Here is a 25,808-nt window from a genome sequence, read left to right on the forward strand (position 1 = left end):
TGTGTTGCACAGGAATGATATTTTCTGAATCGGTGTTGGTTATGAATCAATGTCATTTTCTTCAAGGTAATTCATAATGCCAGCCGGTGTGGCCAAGTGGTTCTAGGTGCTTCAGTCTGGAACCACATAACTGCTACAGTCACAGGTTCAAATCCTGCGTTGGGCATAGATATGTGTGATGTCCTTAGGTTAGTTAGCTTTAAGTAGTTCTAAGTTCTAGGGGACTGATGACCTCAGATGTTAAGTACCATAGTGCTCAGAGCCATTTGAACCATTTTGTTTCATAATGTTCGAGTACAGTATATGCTCCAAAATCCTACGGCAAATTGAGGTCAATGATACGGTTCGGTAATTCAATGGGTAACTCCTATTTCTCTTCTTGAATATTGGTGTGACCTGTGCTACTTGCCAGTCTTTAGGAACATACCTCTCGTCAAGTGGACGGTTGTATATGATTGCTAAGAAAGGCACTATTGTATCTGCATACTCAGAGGAACCTGATTGGTATATGATCTGGACCAGAAGACTTGCCTTTCTTTAGTGATTTGAGTTGTTTTGCAATACCTAAGATATTTACCTTTATGTCAGTCACGCTAACAGCTGTTCTGGTTCCAAATTCTCGAATATTTACTTTGTATTCTTTCTTGAAGGAATTACAAGAAACTGAATTGAGTAACTTGGCTTTAGTGGCACCATAATCAGTAATATTTTCATTGTTATCGCGCAGTGACAGTATTGACTGTTTTTTGCCACTGGTGTACTTTATATACGAGCGAAATCTCTGGTTTTTCTACCGTATTTTGAGACAATATTTCACTGTGGAAACTACTAAAAGCATCTTGCATTGACGTCCATACTAAATTTCGAGCTTCCTTGAAACTTACGTAGTCTTGGGGATTTTGCGTTCTTCTGTATTTGTCATGCTTTTTTCGTTGCTTCTGCAACAGTGTTCTGACGTGTTTTGTGTATCATGATGGATCAGTCCCATCTCTTATGAACTTATGTGGTATGAATCTATCTATAGCTGTCAATACTGTATCTTTGAATTTGTAATATGATTCAATATAAGATCCACCTGTTAGGCAAAACACTGTTTCTTGTTGTGACCCATACATGCTTCAGCAAATTGCGTGTCCTCACCAGTGGGTTTTCGTTATTCCAGTCTGTAAAATGTGAACATATTTTGTGTGACAACTAATCTATGAAAACTAGGCATAAAGAAATTTTCTGTTTGTTTTTGTCATTATCTCAATTTTATATTACATGATTATGCAGAATCATTTGTACATTGTCATGTACTGGTAGCCTGTCATCTGCAAGAAAAGAATGTTATGGTGATTTTGTGGGATAACACATCAAGATTACATTTAGACATAAAATGATGTGTTAGCTCATCACACAAAGTCACATTAACATTGATTGCAGTGACAAGATACCAGCATATTATAATGTACAAATGGTCCTGCATAACTATATAATGTGAAACTAAGGTAATGGCAAAAGAAAAAAAAAAAAAAAAGAACTGCCTTTAGGCCAAATTTTTGTAGATTAGTTGTAACTTAAAATATGTTCACAGTTCACATATTTGAATAAAAATATCCTATTGATGGTAGGACAGAGGTGTTAAAACATGTTTGGGTCACATGAAAAAACAATGTTTTGCATAACAGGTGGACTTCATATCCAATAATTTTAACTGCAGGTATGGCAAATTCAAGATCAGCAAGTCCAGGTTATGAATATACATCAAATTCAGTCCCATATTTATGGATAGATATTGAGAACAAAATGAATATTCTACATTGCTATCCTTGATGAGGTCACACCGGAAATATCTTCCTTTGAAAACATAGGAAGAATAGAGATTTATGTTCTCTCAGTGATGAGGTCTTTACTGATACAGTAGAAACTAAAATGGGGCAAGGCTAAAGGATAAAACAGGTTATATCCATCTCAAAGGAAACACCCAATGACACACTAAACCATTTTGAAAAGCTTAGAATATCTATATCTGAATGAATGAAGGGCAATCAAGGTCCATTGCCTCATTAACAATGAGTACATTAAAGATGGAATGTCTGAATCTGGATTTCTGAGGAATAAGTGTATCCCATTCCATCCAAACCCAAGTTCTGCCCCTTAACAATTTTACAACCACACTTAGTGCCTTCTTTGAACCTGTGCATGATGAATCAGATATGTGACAGTTCCATGATGATAAGTACGGAGTACAGAAAGGGAGAAGGTGGAACACAGAACTGGTACAAAACTTGCCCCTCTAAAGATGCATCAAATAGCATTGTATTTAAGGTCTGCAGCCAATGGAGAAATAACTGTCAACAGTACCTTAGGTCCTGACTCTGGGAGCCACAGAAGAAAGCGTGTAATACAGCTGAGGATACTAGCTCATGGTCAGAAACAGTGTATTGCCTCCTGAGCTCCCCTTACCCTTCAAATTGAGAAGATGTAAATGTCTTCTACTACCTCTACATCAAGATCCTTCTTTAAAAAATAGCATTAACAATCTTTTCCATGGAGACAGACTAGCTTTCAAGTATAATAATGGACAATATGAACACTGACAATACTATCAGTGGACTTGCACCACACATTTCAGATAAATATATCGTAAAGAACTTATTAATATTACGAAGTTTAAGAACAGCAAAAATGAAGTATGTCATATGTTCCATGACGTTTCAAATGAAGAGACTGAAACCCCAAAGAAAACATATTTGCAAATGTTAACATTTAAAAAAAATTGTGTGAAAGAATTAAATCTTCAAGATTTTTTTGCAGTTTGCTTTGAGATTACATGTTTTCTAACCTTAGGCAAATATGTTGAAGTGCATGCTTCTAGGCCAGGGAGACACACACCAACCCTGGTTCAAATTCATCTCATTAACAAACAATGGGAACCAGTGTGCCAACCACCCTGGATGTGCCTTTTAAGCAGTTTCTTCATATTCACTAAGATAAATACTGGGTTGGTTCTCAGGTCCTGCCTCTGTTAGACAGTGCACAATAATTTTGAAAAATTATATCACATTTGACCCTGCTATACACAATAGATGAAAACCTAAGGGTTACATAGATTCCTCCACAGAGGGAACTGACAGCATCTTCAAACTGCCTCTGGGAGAGGTGACTCCATCATATTAATAGACTATATACATGTACAGTTCTCTGCAAAATTTGAGCAATAACATGCCAGTTCCAATCTGACATTGGCTAAGTGTAGGACACCAGAATGGATGACGGTCATATCTGTTGTCTTAGAAGTATTAAGTTTGACATCAGGTTCCTTTCTTATATTGTAATTTCAGATTAAAATCAGGATCCACTTACACAACCACCGTACATAAGGAGACATATGGTACACTGAAAATGCTATCACAAATCTGAATTGTCTGTAATCGATACTGAAGTATTGAACAGTTAAGAATTAAATGTAGTTACTACCTAAGGGTCATAAGTGATTACAAGATGAAAGTAACATAATTGTTGAGCAATAAGGAGAATATTCTTAAAGGGAAGTTTTATCTTCAGTGTTGATAAGTCTGTATTTGTGGATCCTGCTTTTCCCATTCATCCTGAACTTGTTGGTGGAGAATGTATTGGGTCTCTTCATTTGGTTTCCTCTCAGTATCAATTCTTACTAGTTACATTACTTTTTTGAACAGCAATCTACTGCAGGTCATTTTAAAAATGTTATCAGGCTGTCAGTTGCCAAAGTTGTTCATTAAATAATGTCCCTCATAACACCTTCCATTTGAAGCTTTGTCATACTCTTTACTGTCCTTAATTGTATTGTTTTCACTATCTGCTCAATTTTGTTAACCATTCCAGATAATTGTGTTTGTTAGCATGCTGCTTCTGTGGTTTGGGAAGGTGCACCAGACCCAGATTGCATTTGCTTGACAGATTAATTATGAGAGCCCCTGTGCTGGGCGTGGTGGATTTGCATTTTAGGCAGTTTCCTTGATCTATCTAGGTGAATGCTGGGCTGGTGGCTACATCACACCTCATTTGCATTATTCTCAAACATTTTTAAAATGTTCACATACTTTTACATGGACTAACGCCAGACACAGACAAATGGGTGACACGAATTCCATCTTGGAGGAAAGAATGGCAGCAGAAAGGGCATCTGACCATCCTCTGCTATTAATATTGCCAAATCAAAAACAATGTATCATCCCTGTGAAGATGTCAGAAAGGACCAGGAAAAAGAAAATTTGCTCAGTTTTGTTCCTTTATCATTTTATAGCATGTTTTCTTTCAAATTTGTTTACTTCTGTTTTTGTATTTGTTCATTTTTGACTTATTTTTGTCTGTTTACTTTCGGCTATCTCTTCTCACATGTTCTGAAACTTTGGTGAGAGCACCTAACCTTCCTTCAGTCTCATTTTTGTTTCCTGTAATTTTTCCTGTTTTCTATGGACTACTGAAATGTTCTCAGAAATTAGAATAGCACATGTTAAACAGATTTCAGATTTCCAGCCAGTTCATAGAAAAGCTACAATACTTTGACAAGTTCTACTTATAGTCATATGACACCTGACAATTTAACACTTAGGCTCTGGTCGCAAAAGACAGTTAAAACAAAGGGTAAATTAACTCTCATAATGAACCTAAAATGGTCTGCACAAAAAATTATATGTTTATTAACAATCTGTCACAGTTACAGTAAATATCTTTGGTGACTAGTTTTGAACTAGCTGGTTGAATCACAAGCCTAAATGCCTGGTGTATTTAGGCTTCACTGAAAGCACCCGACCTTAAAAACAAATATCTGAATGGTAATACATGTATTATAAATGTTTGCAGATTACTGCGTTAGTCAACATGTGACCACTTGATTCTGACTTTTTGATTGCGACAGTCATCTATGAACATCTTATAAAGCACATATTGTACATTTGACATTTGTTACTAAGATCAGGCACTTTCAGTGCAGCATCTGTAGACCAGGCTTGAGAATGAATCAGCAGATTCGGAAATAGTTGACAAACGTATGTACTGCAACGTGACAGATTGTGGACAAAGCTTCATGACACGTTAAAAAACATTGCTACTCCTGTGTCAACAAAATGTTGAAAGTAAAAAAAGAGTTTCTCTCCACTCAAATAGACCAAAAAAAAAAAAAAAAACGGGGTGATAAAGTAACCTGTATACCACTGATATTACTCAAATTTCCTTTACCCAACAGTTATTATTTTTGTAAATAGCTCCATTACTTTCAAACTCTAATAAACTGTTGATAAATTTCATCAGTGAACAAGAAAACTGCATGTGTGTCATTAATATTCCCAACTGTTTATACAGATACCTACAAGATGTGCATGGCTTTCTTAAAATAATGAGTACTTTCCACATAAGTTAGATATTAACCCAAAATATAATCCTTTACAATGTAAAAAGAATATATATGCAAAATATTATTATTTACTGATATTTATGTCTCAAATGTTGTCAATTATTCATATGGTAAAAATATAAAAACCTCAATGTTTTAGTGTGCCTTTTCCATGTTTTATACAGTTTAAATTTTTATTAGAGTGCACCCCAATTACTGAGTGCTTTCTACTTTGCTTACAATTTGCTGTTAGTGCCGTACGTTAACTGAAGGTTGGTTATTTTTTAAGTACAAAATTGCATGACCAGTGTTTTCAGAAAGCTTAAATGTAGAACATTTGTGCAAAGCCATTATGTATTGGTAACCCATTTTATTTCAAGGAACAAGTGATTTACAGCTTTAAAATACTTTCTGAAATTCGCAATTTGGTTATGTTAATTGATTCTTCTGTTTCTTGATACAATAACATCATAATTATAAATGAAATACACATTATTGTGCATTTAATTAATAATTCATAATTTGGCTTAATATGGTAACTGTAAATGGACAATGGAAATTTTAATACACATGATCATGTTTGGCATGTGTAATAATTAATACAATTTTTAAAACCTGAAGGTGGTCTGTTGTTTGACTGAAACTTGTAGAGTTAATGGCGGCTAACAGTAATACTTGCATCATCTGCAAAAAAGACCACTTTTCTCTGATGGTTCACCATTATCATAGATCAAGGACACCTTGATTAAACCTTGGAGACCACTCATTGTAATTTCCATCTTACGGACTGTGTTGTGTGACTTTATGAATATCTTGAGTAGCTTGGTGTAATTTTTTATTTTATCTCTTTTAAAATAGGAAATGAATCAGTCTTGTTTTCAACAATATGGACTATTAAAATCTAACATTTTTAATAGAAAACCATAACACAAATAATGAAGTGCATTTACAGAAGATACCAATTGGAGGAATTATATCAGTTTAAAATCTTTCTGTATTAACAGAAATTATGAAATATAAAATGTTATGGGTTAAGTATTCCATCAGTGCCCATGCATGTGCAAGCCTTGAACGCCTTATTTCACTAAATAACCTGGAAAATGAGGTTGAGAGAGAGATTTGATGTTTATTGAGTCACCATTCATCTAGAGAGCTATAACACTGGCATATATTAATTGGAGGTGAAGTGAACTCACTGGAATGAAATGAGTGGAGTCCATGTGGATGGAATTAGTGGAGATGCAATGTCATGAAGTAAATTCAGTGAAAACTGGCCAAAAAAGCTAAAACTTTTCTATAATGATTACATCGTGTTGTAAACTTAGTGCCAGCTTACAACTACAGATATCTCGCTCTTTGTAACCTATCAACCTATTACAGCATGCCTTCAAATCTGAATTAGATATTTATTGTCACCGATTCCTTTTGTTGCTCTGGAACAATAAATTCAGAAGTTTTCCAGTGGGGTATGTGTGAAAACACAGGAGAGCTGATTTGGTGAAAGACGTTGGTCCACTTTGTCATACAGATATATATTAGTAGAATTAAATCCAGTGAAGTGAAAATAACAGATAAAAACACCAGTGTCAATGAAAATTTTTGTTGGGTAAGGCAATACTTAAAGAGCCTTGTGGTTAAGGATATTATCAGATTGAAGTCACAACATGGCACAAATTTCTCTTTTGTATAGTATATTGATGTATTTATCAGCATGGAAAAAGCCCCTGAATTAGTTATGTGGTATATGTGACTTGAGGAAAATTAGTTAACTGGTTGGTTGGCTGTTTAAATGAGTAAACAGCCAGATCACCAGTCTCTTGTTTATGGACTACTCCATCTTGACTTTGTGACATCAGCCAGAAATATGATCAACCTGTGATATTGGTTAGGAGTAGAAAACAAATACACTGAAAGCAGTATTGATGCCAAGGAATGGACTTAACTGCATGAAAGATAAAATTATATGGGCCAGATGGGTCTGAAGGCCAGAGACCAAATGTGGGCCCTAGGGGGCTCATCTTTGTCCAGGGCTAAGACAGTAATGGAATAAATAATTCCTTCTATTGTGCTGGAGTGCACATGCACAATATGAAAAATGCTAAATATATAATGGACATCACTTGCACTGAAATAGTAAAATAAGGTGAAGGAAATAACCGGGTTGGTAGGTGGATAAATGCAGTCAAGTGTTCTCTATGGCTTAGCATGTGGTGGTAGGCAACCCTCCCACAACTATCCTGTCTCCTGTCTGATATAGACAAAGTGTTAATGACGGAAGTAGAATATACTCTCTTGTTGGATCCATAAATATCTATTTAGTTACCTCTGTGTCATCAATTAGGATCAAGTACAAACGATCCCGTAGGCCTTGCCTTCCTTGGAATGTTATGTGAAGGGGCATTTTTAAAAGAGTAAAATAGGATGCTTCAGAAAAAGGGCTAACTGCATCTGAAAATAATTAACAACAGAGTACAAGAGGAATAAACAGTTTGGGTAACAGAGAAAATAGTACTGAGGATGCCCCAAACCGAGCTTGTGGAGGGATGAACCCCAAGGGTAGCAGCCCCCCTCCTCCCCTGTCCCCCCCAAAAAAGCAGTTTAAAACGTTATCTCTGAGAATAAGAATCTGTTTGTTGGTGGAAACAATGAACCCGTGTAATGTGGAAATCCTGAATGAGGGACATTTCACAATGATGTCAGCTGTAAGACTTTGCAACCACAATGTGGGTGGATCACTACATAAGGTAAAAATTATAGTTAATCTGGTGTGACTGATGTGGAGGCAACATAGGACAGTTGGCTCCTTCTGGAAGGAATGGAAGGAGAAGCATCATGCATTTATAGTGTCTCTGGTAGTGTGTAGTTCATTAGAAGGGGTTATAGCGTACCACATCGTGTTCTATACCCAAGTGAGTGGAGTTCTTATATGCACCAGCACATCCCTGCCTGGGATTGTCAAACTCAATGTCGGGTGAGTAAACACTTCTAGTCAAATGGCTGGTCAGTTCATTCCCTGGGATACCAACATGACTTGAGACCCAGAGAAAGACAGTAACATAGATCAATAAAGGGAGATCTGTGCAGCAAAAAGTAAGACTATGGTAATGGCTACCAACGCCACCATAAAATCACATATTCTCAGCAATAAGTTTTGTTCCTGACCATCAGGAGGTGTAACAGTATTTGCCATTGTACCCACAGTTTTAGAACCAACATTGTAAATGATGCTAACACTCTGATACTCCTGAAGAATGGAGTGAAACAGACACTGAAATGTCATGAGAGTTACTGAAGCTTTAAGTCCTATAAATAGATCCACTCTAATTCATGATCTGGCTACTAACCAAAGAGGTGTGCACAGGGATGCATGAGGAGCACATTATAAGAGGGACAGACAAATCCTGAGCAAGGGTCTCTAGGCACATTACAACTCTGAGATTCACCCAAGGGCAATCATGAGGGGCTCAATGTCCCCTGTATGAAAAAAAAATTGGTAAGGCAGATGATTAGAAAATTGTTGTATGGTGATAACATAAGTGAGAAAGAGTTGGTGCTGTTGGAGTGGAAGATATATGATCCCCATTTCAAGAACAAGAACGTCTATGAAACTATGCCAGAAGATCCAAGAGGCCAGTCTTACTCCACAATGATGTACTTGGTCCAATAACTTCAAAACTGATGGTTGCAAAGTGCCATTAACCTGGCAACCAGTGGCTGGGATAGGGCCAGGATCTGGCAAATATACAGTGTAGAGTAGTGCAATAAACAACTCAATGTTGTAGGTGAAGTATCAGAATAATAAACATTAACATACAGCTTTGTAACTGACAAATAGGGTGCAGCCATGTCAACTTATTATGAAAGAGGAGTCCCAGAAATCAGGACTGCACAACAACATCCAAGTGCTAGGTGACCCAATACAGTTATGGGTCAGTATGAATTGGAACACAAAACAGGTATCATTGACCATGTTTTGACAGGATATAATTGAAAAAGTTGGGAAAGGGTGAAAGTGAAAGCCCTTTGGATGGCTCCTTGGAGCTGTCATTTAGGCATGGCTTTGGACTGGGAACTTTACTAAATATGTATATTATCAAAATACAGTGTGGTGTTAACCACTGGTCAGACAATGATCACTATCCCATTGATAGTGATAAGGGAGGGCATAGCTTTACGTATGGAGCCCTAACAGATGTTTTGTTAGACCCATGGAAGCTGGGCAGTGCATCAAATCTAATCCGAAACAGTCAGAGGGATATAAAATGACACACATAATTTCGAAGGGAACCTTGAATCCCCAGTCAAGCTGGGTAAGTAAAATGTGATGATACTAAATAGTGATGTGTGCCTAATGTAGCTCTAAAAAGACTGCAGTGAGATGTCAGCAATTAAAACCCAGTGACATCGTTGTTTTCACCCTAATAAAAATGCTCAGTTGTGTATCATCCCTCTCAGAAACCACACTGGTAGGAATACAAAAGGCACTGCAATTCTCAAACCCAGCATATTCATAAGGCTGCCATCCTTTAAACTAGTTTGCAAGGCCTGTTGGAGGGGCCTATTGGTCAGTAGATGTCGATGGACATTGGTTTTTGTCTGGTTTATGGATTGGGATAGTGACGCATTCTTTCCTTTCGGAAAGAAAAATATCTTATAGTAAAATACAATTAAAGACAGAGAGTAGATGGAGCATGTGAATCACATTCATCTGTTGGATCACCTGATTATGAATTGAATCTGGACCTGGTGTCGTACTTTGTGATGAATAAAGAGGTTGAAGCAGTTTCCAGTCACTGAAAGTTTGATTATACAGGGTGATCACAAAGTCTTATCCTGATTATAAAAATTGATAGCAAAATAACCGTTTCAAGTAATAAGTTACATTTGGTGCTGTTACATAGGTTAGTGTTACTAGTTTTTTTAAGACAACTTACGTTAGTAAACCTCAACATGTGCACCCTTGGTATCTCTGAGAATGTCGAGGCAGTATTCCAGTTCCCACCAGGTGTTTCATAACATGTGTTCTGTCGCAGTACCCACAGCAGCTTGTATCCTAGCCTTCAGTTCGTCGACGTCAGCAACTAGTGTGACGAGGACTGTGTCCTTGATATAGCCCCAGAAAAAAAAGTCAAGGGGCATAATGTATGGAGAGAGGAGTAATGTCTGGATCGGTGGATTGGAAGGAATGGTCCAACACCCTGGCCACTCTGCTCTCCAGAAATATGTACAGTATCTATTAATCATTTTCTGAGCATTGCTGGTGAACTAAATAAAAATTTTAGTTTCTACAGGGAATCATAACTTTCTTGGCTAATGCCTTTCCAAGATTGATGTCTGAAATACTCCTCTGTGATACAGACAAGGGGGAGATTGAGTAAGTAATTAAGTCACTGGAGACTAAGGACTCTCATGGTGCCTAGCAGAATATTGAAATAGTGTGCTACATACGTTAGCCCTGTATTTATCAATGTTTGTAATTTTTTCTTTAGGAATGGTCAGTTTCCCGAACGATTAAAGTACTCACTACTAAAGCTGCTTTATAAAAAGGGAGAAAGGGATAATGTAGACAGTTTCAGACCTATTTCTATGTCATCAGTGTTGGCTAAAGTTATTGAAAAGGCTGCGTATTTGATCATTTTACATGACACGATTTGCTATCAAATGTACAGGCCTTAGAAGTTGCTTAACAACAAAATGCTATATTCTATTTTCTCTGTGAGGTACTGGATGGGTTAAACAGAAGGTTTCGAATGCTAGGAATATTTTTAGATTTAACTAAGGCATTTGCTTGTGAATCACAAAATATTGCTCCAGGAATTGGACCATTATGGAATATGTGGAGTAGCTCACAATTTGTTCAGCTCTTATTTTAGCAACAGACAGCAAAAGGTCATTATTAACAGTGTTGAGAATGGCTGTTATGTGGTGTCTGAGTGGGGTATAGTGAAATAAGAGGTGCCACAGGGTTCAGTGTTGGGGCCACTCCTGTTCCTTATTTATATAAATGATATACCCTTTAATATTATGGGTAACTCTCAAATATTTCTGTTTGCTGATGACACTAACTTGGTAGTAAAAGATAGTGTGCAACATTGGTTCGCTTTCAAATAGTGCAGTTCATGACTAAGTTCATACCTTGTAGAAAATGAACTAACGCTAAATCACAGTAAGACTCAGTATTTACATTTTCTAACACACAATTCAACAAAATCTGACGTTTTAATTTCATAGAATAGACATATTATTAGTGAAACTGAACAGTTCAAATTTCTAGGTGTTCAGAAAGACAGTAAACTATCGTGGAAACCCCACATTCAAGATCTTGTTCAAAGACTTAATGCTGCCGTTTTTACTATTCGAGCCGTATCAGAAGTGCGTGATCGTTCGACACGAAAATCAGTCTACATCGCTTATTTTAATTCGCTTATGTCAGATGGTATTATATTTTGGGGTAACTCTTCCCATTTTAAAAGGATGTTTTTGGTTCAGAAACGGGCAGTTCGGGCAATAAGTGGTGTAAGTTCACGAACCTCTTGTCGATCCCTGTTCACAAGTCTGGGTATTTTGTCGTTCGCCTCACAGTATACAGGGTGGTCCATTGATACTGACCGGGCCAAATATCTCACGAAATAAGCCTCAAACGAAAAAACTACAAAGAACGAAACTCGTCTAGCTTGAAGGGGGAAACCAGATGGCGCTGTGGTTGGCCAGCTAGATGCCACTGCCATATGTCAAACGGATATCAACTGCGTTTTTTTTTAAAATAGGATCCCCCATTTTTTTTATTATATATTCGAGTAGTACGTCTAGAAATATGAATGTTTTAGTTGGACCACTTTTTTCACTTTGTGATAGATGGCGCTGTAACAGTCACAAACGTTTAAGTACGCGGTATTGTGTGACATTCCGCTAGTGCGTGCGGTATTTGCTTCGTGATGCATTACCCGTGTTAAAATGGACCGTTTACTAATTGCGGAGAAGGTCGATATCGTGTTGATGTTTGGCTATTGTGATCAAAATGTGCAACGGGCGTGTGTTATGCATGCACCTCAGTATTCTGGACGTCATCATCCTAGTGTCCGGACCGTTCGCCGGATAGTTATGTTATTTAAGCAAACAGGAAGTGTTCAGCTACATGTGAAACCACAACCACGACGTGCAACACATGATGATGCCCAAGTAGTTCTTTAGGCTGCCGTCGCGACTTATCCGCACGTCAGTAACAGACAAATTGCGCGAGAATCGGGAATCTCAAAAACGTCGGTGTTGAGAATGCTACATCTACATCGATTGCACCCGTACCATATTTCTATGCACCAGGAATTGCATGACGACGACTTTGAACCTCGTGTACAGTTCTGCCACTGGGTACAAGAGAAATTACCGAAGGATGATAGATTTTTGCAAGCGTTCTATTTAACGACGAAGCTTCATTAACCGACAGCGGTAACGTAACCGGCATAATATGCACAATTGGGCAACGGAAAATCCACGATGGCTGCGGCAAGTGGAACATAAGCGACCTTGGCGGGTTAATGTATGGTGCTGCATTGTGGGAGAAAGGATAATTGGCCCCCATTTTATCGATGGCAATCTAAATGGTGCAATGTATGCTGATTTCCTACGTAATGTTCTAGCGATGTTACTACAAGATATTTCACTGCATGACCGAATGAAGATGTACTTACAACATGATGGATGTCCGGTACATAGTTCGGGTGTGGTTGAAGCGGTATTGAATAGCATATTTCATGACAGTTGGATTCGTCATCGAAGCACCATACCATGGCCCGCACGTTCACCGGATCTGACGTCCCCGGATTTCTTTCTGTGGGGAAAGTTGAAGGATATTTGCTATTGCGATCCACCGACAACGCCTGACAACATGCGTCAGCGCATTGTCAATGCATGTGCGAATATTATGGAAGGCGAACTACTCGCTGTTGTAAGGAATGTCGTTACACGTATTGCCAAATGCCTTGGGGTTGACGGATATCATTTTGAGCGTTTATTGCATTAATGTGGTATTTGCAGGCAAGCACGCTGTAACAGCATGTGTTCTCAGAAATGATAAGTTCACAAAGGTAGCCTACATGTATCACATTGGAATAACCGAAATAAAATGTTCAAACGTACCTACGTTCTGTATTTTAATTTAAAAAGCCTACCTGCTACCAACTGTTCGTCTAAAATTGTGAGCCATATGTTTATGACTTTTACAGCGCCATCTATCACAAAGCGAAAAAAGTGGTCCAACTAAAACATTCATATTTCTTTACGTACTACACGAATATGTAATAAAAAATGGGGGTTCCTATTTAAAAAACGCAGTTGATATCCGTTTGACCTATGGCAGCGCCATCTAATGGGCCAACCGTAACGCCATCTGGTTTCCCCCTTCAAGCTAACCGAGCGAAGTGGCACAGTGGTACCACACTGGACTCGCATTCGGGAGGGCGACGGTCCAATCACGCGTCCGGCCATCCTGATTTAGGTTCTCCGTGATTTCCCTAAATCGCTCCAGGCAAATTCTGGGATGGCTCCTTTGAAAGGGCACGGCTGATTTCCTTCCCTATCCTTCCCTAATCCGATGAGACCGATGACCTCGCCGTTTGGTCTCTTCCCCCAATAACCCAACCTTCAAGCTAGGCAAGTTTCGTTCTTTGTAGTTTTTTCGTTTGACGCTTATTTCGTGAGATTTGGCTCGGTCACGATCAATGGACCACCCTGTATATATTCGTTAGATCCATTTCTTGTTAACAATGTTAGCTTATTCCCACTCGGCAGAAATCAAACCTTCATTTAAAACGAACTTCCTTAACTCTTGCGCAGAAAGGTGTACACCATACTGCTGCATCCATTTTCAATAAACTACCACTAGAATTCAAAAATCTTAGAAGAAATCCACGCGCTTTCAAATCGAAACTGTAGATTTTCCTCATGGGTCACTCCTTTTATTCTGTCGAGGAGTTCCTTGAAAAAGTAAGCTGATTTTTGTTGTATTTGTTGATTGCGTTTGCTTAAACTTATGGATTGACTTTTTTAGGGTTCATGAATATTTTATTTTTATCTGTTATTACTTTTATGTTGTTATTTCATGTACTGACACGTTCCATGACCTTGGAGATTTGCTCCTCAATTTAGTAATACGGAACTTGACGTGCAAATGAATAAATAATCTTCCACAGGACGCTCTCCTGACTGGCGACTTCCTCGATATCTGTTTCTTTCAGACCTCTGGCATACACACTGCTATCTGGCTACTCATGGATATTTAGTAGTATGGACACTGAACTGGTTTGTCTGCAGGACCAACAGCAGCAATTTTATGGAGCAGTAGCAGCAGCTCCAGTTAGACTTGTCACAAAAATCACTTCAGATTCAGGCGCACAAACTCAGAGCACTGGAAGCCCAGTTGCTCCTGACTTCGTTACTAATGCCCTCATATGTCCTCCATCATTTCAATCTTTCAATGAGGCTAAGAAGGTCTGGGACACGTTGTCTCAAAGAGCATTCCACGACTTTTCAAGTCATGGATGGTTTATTGCAGTGATTCTTGGTTTTGTATTGGGCATCACCAGAAACTTTCTTTCTGCTCTGGAAGTGGGCCCATCTGTCAGACTCTACAGCACTCACCTTTCAGGAGATATGCATTCGAATTGACTAATTGAAGACGTGATATTAATACTGCACAAGCCCACGTTTTGACGCTATATATATATATATATATATATATATATATATATATATATATATATATATATATATTCTTCTCGCTGAGCTCTAGCTAAAGATGGTCAAATCGACACAAGTTTCTAATATTTAGCCTATGTTATGGTGTTAATTATTTAAAAAGATACACAAGTGTGTTGTTACAGAGCCTTACCAGACTACTGCGTATCTGAGAATCATAACAGCACAAGAACGTAGCGCCGCACGGCAGTTGATAGGTGGAAAGAAGCCAAGACCTAAGATATTATGGCGAGAACCAAGACGAAAGCAGTCGTCTTTGTTTGCTGGCAGCTGATCAGATGCCACATTGTCGCATGTACTGAAGCAGTGAAAGTGGCTTATTGTAAGTGATAATGGAAGAATCAGATAGTGACGTCCCAGTGCCACGAAAGAAATCACGGCGAAGTGAATGGAAGGAAAATATGTGGAAGAAGAGTATTACCTGTGGTGAACGAGTAATGAACACTGTAGGCAAAGGAATACTAAACAGAGTTACCGGACCAGGCTGCAGATAAGTAAATTTGAACACCATAATAACTCACTAGGTTCAATTGCTGTCTGAGTCAGAAATGTAAATCATGATCATTAGACTAGAATTCTGTTTAGTACGAGAAATATTACACAGCTTGTTGTAATAGGTAATTTTCTCCAGTTTTCAGGTGTGGACGTACATGCATGGCAACAATCTCTGAAGCTTTTAAAACATTTGTTGTTGTTTTGTTGTGGTCTTCAGTCCTGAGACTGGTTTGATGCAGCTCTCCATGCTACTCTATCCTGTGCAAGCTTTTTCATCTCCCAGTAATAAAACATATGTTACAGAAATTGAATGCCAAGTTTTCAGAAGATCTTCAAGATACATAATTACCCAGTTTTATCTCTGCCTCAGTTCCATAAAGATACAGAAACAGGAAAGTCAAAGAGTATGGTGTGTTACTGACATACTTCTGCAAGAAATATCATCCCAAATGAGAGATATGGTGTTTGACAGGTAGCAAGATGCTTACCTGGTGAACTGAAAGTTCAAATGTTGGATCATATTAAATCATTACCCTATAGAGTCCCCCATTATGGAAAAACTAAGAGAAAAACGAGGTATAAAATTCTGAACTGAATGTGCAAAAAATGTGGCAGATGTACCTTCAAAAGAAGGAACTCAATGCCTATCTAGCTTTAAAAGGGAACAATGTAAATGTGACATCAAAACTGGAGTATGAACATTTTTGAAAAGTTTATAAAGAAAATTGCAATCATCCATTTGAAAGGCTATGAGTTGATGTATGTCTAGGGTGTGGAAAACTTCAGTTGAAAATCCAGTGAGAGAAAGTACAGCGGTGAAGCAAAAACTAAGTTTCAAGTACATAAAGCTGAGGCTAAGTGCTTTTACAATGCAATGAAGGAATTTGAAGAGTTAGTAAGGAAAGGAGGGAATGAACATTGTGTGTCACAAGGTATCGCCTCTGATTTAATGCAGAGTATTCCTTATCCTCACGTCCCCATTATGGAGATGTTCTTCACAAGACAATTGCGCCTCTTCAATTTTGGAATACATTGTTTTTCTTGTAGGGTCACAATAATGTTCCCATACATAGAGTTAGTTGGAAAGAAAGGTCTGAATTAAGTTTTCTCCTTCCTGGATCACTTCATAACGAACTTAACTTGTATCACTAACAGAAGACACAATGTATTTACAGATGCATGTGTAGCACAATACGGAGATAATACTGTTGTAAAATATTTCAACCATTTGACATTTGTCACATAGATCCAACAAGAGGGCATTCTTAAACGGCATTTGATAGACCGTTTGCGTAAGCTGAGCCCAAGAAACGAAAACAGGAGATTGTTTACACTGCAGAGGAATGGATTACAACGATGAAGAATTCCTCCAAGAATATTAATATCGATGTAGAACAGATTATGATGAAGGACTTCAAGAATATTTTTAAAATAATCAAGGAGCCAATCCCCATCTCAATGGCAGGGACAAATGGAAAGTCATCAGTTTCAAAGTGATAGAATACAGATCAAACTCCATAACTACCAGCACAGTATCAAGTAGTTTTCTAACTGAATCATTTCTCTTGAAAGGCCGTGCTGAGATAGGTCAATTGAAGAAGGCATATAAGGCTGAACTCCCAATTAAAGTTCATAAAGCGAAGAAATTAGTAATTGCCTTTCTTCTGTTCAACCTAAATATCGTCCTTCCTTTCAACATCTTCTGGACAAATATAGGGAGATTCGAAGTGATGATGTTGAAGAGTCAGAAAGCAAAGTCTGGAACTCAGATTAAAATGTGGATATGTTTTATTGTAAGGTGTGACTGATGTCAAGTCTGTTGTTTCTTACTCAATAAACAGTATTACCATATTTCCCCTTTTGGTTTTGTTGTGTTGTTTACTATTTGTATGTACGAACAATCTACTTAATCAACTACTTGTATCACTGGAACTTAAACATAACATAGTTGCAGATCATAACACAACTCCACCATATTCATCAATTTATTGCACAAAACATACAAACAATCGCTAAGTTTAGTCAGTTGTGTTTAATTTGAAATCGGACAGTTTCTACAGTGAAAACGTGAAATTGCAAAGCGCCCATTTTGAAAAATTATGATGTTACTCCTTAGTATCTCAGAACTTACTAAATGGGACTTTTACAGTTATAAAACTCAGGGCTTCAATTACTATTCATAAAGATATCATGTTGTTCTCTCCAGCCTCGAAATCCATCAATAACACAAACAGTTGGTAAACAGGTGGGACAATCATAAGCCTACTGTCCGTCCCCAGTAGCTGAATGGTCAGCGCGAGAGAATGTCAATCCAAAGGGCCCGGGTTCGAGTCTCGGCTGGGTCGGAGATTTTCTCTGCTCAGGGACTGGGTGTTGTGTTGTCCTGATCATCATCATTTCATCCCCATCGACGCGCAAGTCGCCGACGTGGCGTCAAATGTAAAGACTTGCGCCAGGCGAACGGTCTACCAGACAGGAGGCCCTCTTCACACCATATTATTATTATTATTATTATATGCCTACTGCTCTTGGGTCACTCACTTGCAAAGTCTCAGCCTCAAATGCGGATTCACTTGCACCAATGACGGCTAAAGTCTTTGTATGTAGACTCTGATTCATGACATGGAAGTCCAGCATGCTCCAGATCCGGAGACCCACACTGCAGAACTGAAACTCAATAACCCCTCATTGGAGGACGTTTTGCAGATAGCACATTCATTCGAAATCGGAACAAGTGGGTAGTGAATGACTCATAGCGAGGCCACAGGTTGTTGTGGTCAGTGCACCTCCACATGCTCCACTCTCATGCCGCATTGTAGAACAGCCTGCAGGCAGCACCAGTGCACTGTAGACAGTAGTGCCATTGGACGACCCTTTTATGTGGACGTTATTTCTCACGCTCAGCATTTATAGTGATGACGTCGGTTTTCAGGTGGATACAGGGGCCACAGTCTCTTTGATGAATCTGGCAATATACGTAAGACTGGGCTCGCCAAAACTGTCTGCACCCTCGTGACATCTGGTGGCGTATGGGGACAGTTCTATTCCCCTCTGTGGGCATTTCTTGATTACAACCGACTATGAACATGTTAGTCGGCTTATTAGGTTAATTGTTGTCGACTATCCATTGGCTACTACAATTTTTGGCCTCAGCGTCTGTACACTGTAGGGGTTTTCTACTTCTGAGAAACTCAAGTTCCATCCACTGCAATCCCTTTCCAAGAAATGGACGATCATTGCTCGGTGTTTCCATCTCTATTTATGTCGGATTTGGGATCCATCTTGGATTTTCATGAGCACATCACCCTTTGGTTTGAGCCCACACTTTTTCTACCGTGCTGGACCAGTCCTTGTTGTATGTGCCCCAGGGAAGCTGAAGTTTGAACGATTTTAGGCTGCTGAAGTTATCAGACCTTTGAAATCTAGCACATGGGCCACTCCACTAGTCATAAGAAGTAATCCCAATGATTGTCTTCGTTTATGTGGAGATTTCAAGGCTGCCATTAGTGCTCAATCAATAAACAAAACTTTCCCTATTCTCTTGATGAAAGACCTCCTTATCAACCAAACTTGCTGGAGAGAAGTATTATTCAAAGACTGACCATCCTGACGCTTACTTTCAGTTGCTCTTAGATGAAGAATCTTTGAACACAGTTATCTACACACATTTTGGTTTATACAAGCGCTTTCCATTTGCCTACAGTTAGCAACAAGATTTTACTTTAACCTGGTTTCAACACCGACTATGAGTGCCATCAGAAAATCAAAACTATGACCGGTATTTAAAATTTTCTTTCTATTAGAAAACAGCTTTGGATACATGGGCTGGCCAAAATCTTACAATTTTAAAATTTAAAAATAGCTTTGAGACAAAATCTGAACAAGAATATGATTTGTGTAGTACAGCCAACAGGTTGCCACAACAGCTTACTTTTTCTCGATTGCAACATCGACTATGGGCGTCTTCATCAGAAAACCCAAATAATTACTTGAATTTAAAATTTTCTCTCTATATTTCTTAATATTTGGAAGAGGCTTTGAATACTTGGGCTGGTAAAAATCTTCCACTTTTAAACAGATATATTTGGATTTGATGCGATAGGGGAAGGGATGCGTAGTGACTATGCTAAGGCAATATGTTTTTTCGATAGGTAAAAATTTATAGAAATAAATAACAGTTAGCATTAGTTAGCTTAATTATTTATGTTTAAGCGAAAATTTTCACTTTTACTGTATTTCAGTTACTGTTAGTAAAAAAACAGTTTCTGCCTTACTTTGCGAAATGGTCACTTTGCCCTATAGGGTAGGATAAAATGGCCACTGGGTGGCCGCTATGTCTGATATAAAAAATAACAGTTTAACTGCATTTTGAGAAGTGTGAATTTTATAAAATAACAGGAACTTTAACATTGTATAGAAAGGTTTAACAGTTTACACTTTGTTTTAAAAGTATGTCCTAAGTTATATTAAACAATTTGTCAAAAATTACATTTCAGCATTACTTTACAGCGTTTGTTTGGCTATTATCTTTTTCAGTTTATTTGGATGTCACAGATGAACACATTTTCTTCCTCAAACCCAGCACAAGCCGCGTGGGCCCAGTTTAAACAATGTGAGCGCCTGATCCATCCTCCATTTTCTCTGGACCTTGAAAGTAATTCGCCACAGTACACGCAATCTGTGTCACTGCCGTCACTATCAGAGTCTTGAAACAAAGCTCGTTTTTCTGATTTCGATTGCTTTTCCCCTTGGACTTCTTTCTTCTTTATTACCTTCTTATTTTTATCCTTCTCTTCTTTCTTTAATTGTAATTTGATTTTCTTCAGTCTCTCTTCCTTTTCTGTCTTTGCTGTTACAAGAACAGTCAGGTAAGGAGATGAAATTAAAAATGTTGCTGAAACTTCTTTCATTTATTTTGTCGTTTGTTAATGTTTACTGTTGAGACTGGGACAAAATCAGGAGGCTTTACAGTAAATGATGTTTGCATTCTGGGCACTGAGAGTGAGCTCACAGCAAATGTGCTGGGCTTTATTGGGAGATTAACTGCAGAGGCAGTGCCATTATATGATGAATGTCGACAGATGAGAAAAATCCAGTGTTGGGGTCTCGAGAACCTACAGTAAATGTTGCGCTGTCAGCTCCAGGAAGTACAGGAAGTGCAGTGTTGGGTTGAGGGTGTGCAGATCCGCAATTAGTCTCAGCAGAATGAGTTTCTTCTAGTCCTTGGGCTTTTGAGTCTTGATTGTCTTAAGCTAGTGGGCATGTAGTAGAGGCAAATGGACTAGGAACTTCTGTGATTCTAGTTGTTGCAGAATCCTCTTCAGTTAGAACATTCGTGTTGACTGGTTCTAGGTGACACCTTATAAATCCATTTACGACAACAGCAGGAGTAACTGCACTTATGAAAGCTTCTCAAGCAGGTGAGACACCTGACATTGAGTTACTTGCCTACCAGGGCTGTTTAACAAGAACCTCTCGATAGCTTAAATATAAAAGGTGTTGGAAGTTCCCATAAAAGATAGATGCAGTGGCTGCAGATTGTAGCTGCTATGTCGAGGAATGTGAACTACAGTTGTTAGTTTACTGGTAGCATTTTCAATGAAGGTAAGATGTCTCGCGTGTGTAGCATGTCCATCAAGTATTAATAATACAGGGTCTTCATTTGTTGGTTTAGTGTACTTCATAAAATGGTGCAACCAATGTGTAAATCTCAATTTGCATCTACCTTGACGGGCGACAAGCGAAAACTGTCACAGGAGGAGAACCGCCTAGGATTTCTATTTTCTGTTTGGGAAATATGACGAAAGGATGGATAAAAGTCCCTCCTGCCGACATACAAATTACAAACGTAGGGAGAACGCTTCCTTTGCAAGAACCTTACATGGTTTAGATTGTACAGTCACAAGTCCCGTTTCATGGACGTAGTAAATCCTATGAGGTATATAACTGACTTTTCTGGACGTTCTCTAAAGTATCAGAGAATTTAGTCGCAATTATTCTGTTAAATGCTTTGGCTCTCGCTCCCGAAGTTACCTCTGGTTTTTTTCGAATAAGTTTTTGGATGTTAATGATAAAATTCACTAAAAGTGCAAAAAATTTCGGGATAGCGCGTTCTGAAGCATCTAACCAAATCTTTCCCAGCTAAGTTTTACCATGGTTGAAGTTTTAGGGATATTGTTCTGTTCTGCCAACTGGTAAGTAAGGGTACGCAATTCAGAAATAGTAATTCTGTAAAAACTAACCTCCGTATCCAAAGTATTTTGTACAAGCTTCTATTCTCGTCCTTCATTAAAAACATCAAGGTGATGTCCTAGACACCTTTTTGTTCTAAATTGCATGCTGATTTTTGTTTAGAACACGACGTTATAGAGTGTTCCTAGATACATTAAAGGTTTTAGCAGCTGCTTGACACCGTATAAGAGCTTTATTCACAGCATCAATAGGTTGTTGCATCGACCGAGACTCCCAGGACTGCTACCGGCTCTTCCTGTGGTGTCTGGACACCATAACCGTCTAGCCAAAAGTAAAATGATTGTAAGTAACTCAAAGAGAAATGCAATCTTTGTTAGGCAAAGATGAAGCTAAATAACTACAAGTAAAACGTAAAGTTGGAATAAATATCAAATTTTAATACTTGGAAATCTATTTAAATGAACAAAATTAGCTTGGTCTTGGTCTCACAAAAACAATTTACATAAAAAGTACATCGTGCTTAGTGTCAGGCAAAGTGGCTCTCTTTGACGCCATCAGAGAAATGCGATTCTACAGATTTAACATTTAATACTAGATCTCACTTTCAAATATGCTTTTAAAGCTTGAATCAGGTACATTTCGGTTGTGTCTGTCAGTCGTACATACCAGAAGCTTATATGCTAGAATAGCTTCCAACTTCAACACAGCACAGCAGTAATGGCGTACTAGAGGAGTAGTTGAGGCGTTTGCTGGTTGGTAGCAGCAATCTAACGTGAAAAAAAAAAACAGCCAGAGGAAAAAATTCCCACCGAGTCTACTATGCTCACCCTTCCTCTACTGAATATTGGTGATGAATCTGGAGCAGCGATTCAGTACTGTTGATGCGTGCCTAGAATCAGGAAGAGGATGGTGCCCTGCTATAGCACATGCTCCTCCCCAACATATAAGCCTTTACGGGTAGATATGGTAGGAGAGCGAGAAGTGAGTTATTTCGAGAAGAAGTCGGACTCCTTCTTAGTAGTGCACGTTTTAAAGAAAAGAATAGACGCTCCACGAAGGATTTATCCGTGTGCGACGAATTTCAGAAAAACTTGATGCCTTATTCAAAAAATGGTTCAAATGGCTCTGAAGACTATGGGTCTCAACTTCTGAGGTCATTAGTCCCCTACAACTTAGAACTAGTTAAACATAACTAAACTAAGGATATTACACATTCATGCCCGAGGCAGGATTCGAACCTGCGACCGTAGCGGTCTCGCGGTTCCAGACTGCAGCGCCTAGAACCGCACGACCACTTCGGCCGGCCCTTATTCCGGAGTTTCACAGATTCAGCTAGTCAATAACGCACCAGTACAATTCTGGTCCTTACGCGAGCTGTTATTCAGCTTAGCACTGAATGACAGAGTGGCTGGATGTCTCTCTGAGCGATATGGTGCTAAATTCTGTCCAGTTGGGGCTTCAGATCATCAGAGTTTCGAGATGGTTATGGGAGCTTGCCCATAATGCTCCAAACGATCCGGCGAACTTGCTGGCCGAGGATTTGGCAAGCACGAAGACGGTAGAAACCTTAGCCATATGCAGGTGGGCATTATCTTGCTGCAATGGAAACTCAGAATTTCCATGAAGGGTCACATAGTGGGGCGGAAAATATCGTCCACGTACCATTGTGCATCAATCCCGATGGCCAGGTTGCATGGCAGGCGACAGACAGGCTGGTATCCCACCACTGACTGAGATGTTTCCAGACACGTCTTTGGTCGGGAACCTCATTCACTGGAGTCGAACTGTCTTCAGTGATGAGTCCCACTATGAAACGACCCATGATGGCCAGCAAATTTGACACGATACCCCTCAAGAGGACATGTAACAACTCTATCAATCAATGACAAGTTGAATAGCTGCTTGCATAAGGGCCAGTGGTGACCAACGCGTTATTTACCTGCTCAGTTGGTGAAGCTCTTCCTTTTGAATAAATGATCCAGTTTTTCAGAAACTGTTAACATCTGTTTGTCTGTACATGTATATCACGTCTACCGATTTTCGTCCCATTCGGATAATTCCTTCGCGTTGCGTCGTTTTAAATATTTGTCTGAGAGTGTGTAATCTTAGGAGGGAACTTCAGTTACGTAGTGAGGAAAGAAGATCAGAACCAGAATTATAGGTTATCTCCAGAGATAATTAACAGGTGACTCAGACGTCAAAGGATGCTGGATACTCGTCCACCCTAATTTTACGCGCTACATGTACGTCAGTAGCCAGCCTGTCAGTAGTTTAGACAGGATTTATATCTCCAAAGACATGTTAAAAAGTCTTCAAGATTGTGAGGATTGTGAGATATAGTCCCTCAGCTTTATAAACCATTTCGCTCGTATTATAATTTTTACACACACCAGACAGAAACTTTTCTAGGGAGTAGCTACTTGACGATAATAAATTAAGATGGAAATTGTAGACATTTGGGGGAAATGCTTAGATAGACAAGACAGGTATAGTGAAATAATACTATGGTGGTCATACTGGACAAAGTCACAAAAAAGAAATGTGTCCTCCAGCTTGATCGGAATAAATCATACTCAAGGAGAAATACTGTAGAATATTAGTTAACAATTTTACGAGAACTGTACAATCAAGCTGACGATCTAACGGCCAACCAGACTAAAATTAAAAGAATTAAAACACAAATACGAGCACGAGTTCGTGAAACTTCATCTGGTATTAAAGTACTTGCTCGAGATATCAATGACATTAGGCATGACACTGCATCGGCCTATCACATAATAAGAGACACAAAAAGAGGTAAACAGAAAGTGATTACTAAGCTTGTAGATGATGATGGAAATGAATACAGTCAACAAAGTACGATCAAGGAATATGCTATGATTTATTATAAAGATTTCTTCTTAGCACAGAATGTAGAACAGACGTCGGCGGATTACCTTTTGAACAGTAGGGCCTACCACACAATGTCTTGACTCAAATTATAACGAAGATATAATCCGTAGGGTAACAAATGAGGACGTCAAACGTACCCTCCCAAGCGGAAAGCTGCTGAATTAGATGGATTTCCCGTCGAATTTTACGACCAGTTTTGGGATATCATAGAAGAGGACCTCCCCGAAATGTACAGTCGTGCTCGAAAGTATCCGAACGACCAGAATTGCATTTCGCCTGATTCACATACAACCCTCATAACGCAGCTGTCTAGCAGGTCCTCTAATCGCTCCTCGATACAGTCATTTGACTATTGAAGATGGTTCCAACAAATCACCACTAGAAAAAACTGCTCTGTATTGCAATAACTCAAGATGTAAAGTAATACCACGATAGCACAAAACTCAGGGAACACCTTATCACAGATAAGACTGTCATTTAGGCTTGTGTGCTCACATTTATTACAATAAATGATGTATCTGAAATGTTATCACTCTCATTATTACGTCAGATAGCTAATGCACGTAGGAAGTTCGTCATATTCATGATTTCCTCTTTAAAGAAACATAGCGTACTTATTATTTAACACAAAATGACACTAAAATTTAGGTTTTTCACGAGCTGCTCGATGAGAATATGTATGAACTTCAAATGACACGACGAACCGTCTCGTGCTGCATATGGATTCAAACCCAGGTCATGCAGACCAAGCAAAGATTTCGTGACTGACGGAAACTAACAGTCATTCCTGACTAGGCACACACAGAGTGATATACCTCGATTTTAGACAGTATCAGTTAGGAAACATCAACTTTAAATTACATAATGTAAACATTTTTTACGGACGCGAATTCCTACCCAGCATCTGTTGTCCCTGTTAACGAACTACGAGAGTTGTTAAATATTGCTCCTTAAGAAGTAACTTACTTGAAATGTCGTGAGGTAAAGCCTTGTGTGGGACAGGGATTCGAACCAAGAACTTAATCTGATTTTTTTCGAAGCACAATCAACTGTGACATATCAGATTTTCTCGGCAGTAGCAAGATATTTTAACTGAAATGACGAGACGAAACATTAA

The sequence above is a fragment of the Schistocerca serialis genome, chromosome 3 (genome assembly GCF_023864345.2).
Source record: "Schistocerca serialis cubense isolate TAMUIC-IGC-003099 chromosome 3, iqSchSeri2.2, whole genome shotgun sequence".
NCBI lineage: Eukaryota > Metazoa > Arthropoda > Insecta > Orthoptera > Acrididae > Schistocerca > Schistocerca serialis.